Consider the following 4086-nt stretch of genomic DNA (forward strand, 5'->3'; position numbering starts at 1 on the left):
GGCGAAACCGCGTCTCCTCGTGCCTAAAGAGACCGAATCAGTTTGGTCAATTGCTGTGTGTGCAGGAAACTGCCGTTTTCGTGCCACGCAAACTGCTCTTTTGGGTGTATTTCAATCAGTGAAACAAACTTTAAATAATATATTTTTCTGTGAAGATGGGGAAGGTGCAGAGGCAATGATCAAGACGAGGTTACCTTAGACGTGAGAACAGCAACGTGCCTTGTAAAGCCCCTGCTTCGCTGAGATGACGGTTGAGCGAGACAGCGACGATCCCTGCACTCGTGGTGTTTCGTCCCAAATGTGGCCCTTGTAGGTAACAAGCTCGCACAGTCTCGCTCCCCTGGAGAGAAATAAAAGAGCGCCGGTTTTTATCCTGGCCACGTTATCTCTTACTCACGTGATGACACAAGCAATTTTTGTTCTCCGCGATTATATATCAGTGGCGGCCGCAAGACCTTGTGTGAGACATTTACTGCTGACAAAAACTTGCACTGAAGGTGCGATCCTTAACATGTTATTTTTCAGATGTTTCTAATGGCTACACATAATATAAGTGTTTGCACTGAATACTGTATTTACAATCTGGAGATAAATTAATATTACTATGAAGTTCAGGTTTCATTCAACAATGCTAATACTATTTTTCTACTGCTCGAATTATACTCCCTTTAGAGATGGGCGTGGGGTAAAAGTAAATTGGTAAAGCGTTCAGCTCCTCCAATTCGTCGTTGTACGCTCCTATAAACATTGTACACCCCGCTCCGCTAATTTTGACAGACACTGCGCATGTCCACACTGAAAGCCTCGTCAACTCTTCTTGTACTACAAGCGCTTTTGTATTCCGCTCAGGGAAGCTAGCCAGGTCACATATCGGTTGGTATTCTGGCACTGAGTAAAGGGGGCTAAGACGCTAAATATTAAGGCGGACAGAAAGAAAAACACAGCTTAAACACGGACAGAGAAGGCTGCAAATAAAATGTACAAGTCATAGTTGTGGCCTATTGAACCGGTACAATGAATTATCAGCTTTATGGCTTCCTGTTTGTCGACCTCACGGTTCAAGTATGGTTGCTTAGGAACAAGGTTTGGTAGTTATCGGTGGATGGTTCTCAGTACCAATAAGTATTGTATGTCAAAGCAAGGAGAGAGAAATTTCGCGTGATGGTTTCCTCGCATCGACAAGAATCGCAACACCAAAAGAGTGCACCACTGTAACCAAATACAGGCAAGAATCCGCAAATACGACTTGCATTGGAGTGAGATCTGAGACGAAATGAAATGAAGTGCCTGTTGAAACGCGTCTCTATAGACTTCCCGGTTAAAAATAAAAAAATGTTGCAAAAATGAGAACTTTCTGGTCGTTGAACGAAAAATTTTGCAAAAAATGCAAGAAAATGTTTTTTGAATGTACATTTCAGAGCCAAGAAAGGCCACCTAAGTGTTTCACTTAGTGTGAACAATCGTCGGTCATCCGCCCTTACAATGACGGGCTAGAAGAACAAAGAAGGAATCACCGCCATAAGCCACCATTATGGAGTTTTAGAATAGGCTTGTTCCCAAGGCTTTCGGCCCCCAAGAATTTTGGGGCGTGGAAGTGCGCATGCGCAGAACGTAAGCTCGCCTTGCGTCATGGGTTATTGTCAGCGGCGAACGCTGTTTGTAGTACTAGGCCTTTGCGGTTCTGTAAGTTTTCTACGTTGCTATATTTTTGTGTATATGTGCTACTTCAGGTGGAATTCTCGAATCATGAGAAATGTTGAGGCATTTCATATTAAAGATAAACTTGTTGCTCTCAATGACCAGAATAATATTTTTCGTATCTAATTCTCCTTCAGCAGAGATTAGCGCATTAATAAAATCATTCGCTCACGGCTACTAATCAAGAAACCTATGGCAGTTGGTCTGAATTTTGAAGTCGTAAAAGTGGATAATTAGTAGCAATATACTGTTTGATGCGACTCCAAAGAGAAAACGAAATCCAGGAGCCTGGTTTCTTAGTTTCAACGAAAGAAGTATAGAATACCTTTTTCTTTGTTAAGAGAGTAGCTGTTAGCACAAATATCTTATTCTGATAGTCAGTTATATTGATATTACACAATACGCAAAAAATACAGTAATTCTGAAAACAGTTATCAGGAATCTCCAGCAGAAACACGTTTGCTTAAGTTTGATAATTGCGTTTTCCGAACTTCTAGGTAGCCCAGGGCACGCATTTGATTCACTCACGTCACGGTTGAAATGGGCAAGCAGAAGTTTACTCTAATGCAACAGAAATGTTTCCTATTTGAGCGCTCTTTAAATTGCACATTAACCCGCACTCCTCATAGGCGCATTTAAACAAGCTCAAAACTTCTTGAAACCAAAAATAATGTGTACAGTACTCACTATGAGTGTAGCTTATATATGATTAAATCTTTGCCTTTTGGAGAAATCAGTCGTGCACTACAGAGCTCGTTTAAAACGCAATGGACATGATAAATAAAAAAAACAAGTTGAAACAAATGTTAGTCACCTTTTGCCCGAACCTGGTGTCTGCTGAGCTGGTTGCATCAGCCTTCATTATAGCACTGCAATTATTACAACACTGCAAGCACCACCGCCATACGTACCTAATATTCCCGAGACCAAGACAACTGAAAGTCGTCATTCAGTTTTAATGTCGAGAAGCCACATTTTCAGAAAGCGACTTCGTTGTTGGCCACTTATTTTCGCTTAAATTTTCGCCCCTCCGCTAGTGTGCCCAACAACGTCTGTTCTCAGTTTTCTTATGCGTTTGCGAGCGCATGAATGTGGAGAAAACCCGAACGGCGGAGAGGCTAAGCGCACTAGCAGTGCGCTCCTAATCATGGCCCCTCTTTATGCCCCGCTGTTCAAAGCGTTACTAACGTAGAACTAACCGAGCTCCGGTAATTTCTCGTAGCCATAAAGATTGCCTGCACTCGGGCTGTTTCAACGCAACGACCACGACAAAGATATAAATTAATATACGCTCGCATGGCTTGCTCTTCTTTTTTGAATTTTTAGTATAGCAAATATTGTATGATCCGTGTAATGCATGCAGAGCAGTTTCTAACGAACTGCTTACTAGTGGTAGAATTCTGTAGCAACGGCAGGATCCCGAAATGGATATTTTCTTTAGGTGAGTCTAAAAGTCTGGCTTCTAGTGGGCGACCCTGTGATTCATAACCGAATTATGTTTCCTGTTGGGCAAGCTGATCAACATTCGCGAACTCATGTCCAGTGATAAGTGTGCGCAGTGCGCAATTTTAGAAAGTTTTGAATTAAAGAAGTTTGAAGAAAAGAAAAACTGTCCTAACATGCAACCTCTGTAAATTATACTAATTTTTAACGTATACACTAAATGTCGTGTATGTGACTGAGGATTATGAAGAGCCGAAGAATGCATTTCCATGGAAGAGACAACGCTCTACCATTGTGTTCAAAGTACGCTAGAAGGAAAGCCGGCTGTTGTACAGTCAGTAAGCGCTCAATAATAAATGCTGACGTCCGATGGACTTGCAATTGTTCCTGGTAAATCTGTGGTAGGGGCTAAAAGGAAACCTTCATTTGAGGAACACTGTTGCAGGTTTGCGTCAAGAGCGACGTGAAAAAATTGACACTCGATTTACTTCGGTAAACTAAATGCGACGAAGATGTGCTAGCACAATTGATATGTACCCTTCCCATAGGTTATTTATGATAGTTTTACAGACGTTGTAAGCGACAGCTGGGGCAAGGCGGTTTCTGCCTTTGCACTTAGCTGCAGCTCCGGATTACCTCCTTTCGACTAGGCTGCAGCAGATGTGATATCGTCCGTTACAACTGGGTGCAGCAATATATAACCAGTAACCAAAGTCTATATAACCAGTAAACAGAGTAATTCCATGTTTTTGTTACCATGCACTGACTCAGAAATAATTACCATTATTCACTCCTTACGCAGTAATAGTGCTCCAGGTGTCGATGGCATAGCTCCAGTCCCGATCAAGAAAGTAGCAGATGTCATTGCGATACCGTTAGCACATATAGTTAACCTAATATTCACGACAGGCACATTTCCACATCAGTTGAAAATAGCTCGTGTCC

This window comes from Amblyomma mixtum, chromosome 3, assembly GCF_055824585.1.
Source record: "Amblyomma mixtum isolate Tamu chromosome 3, ASM5582458v1, whole genome shotgun sequence".
NCBI classification, from domain to species: domain Eukaryota; kingdom Metazoa; phylum Arthropoda; class Arachnida; order Ixodida; family Ixodidae; genus Amblyomma; species Amblyomma mixtum.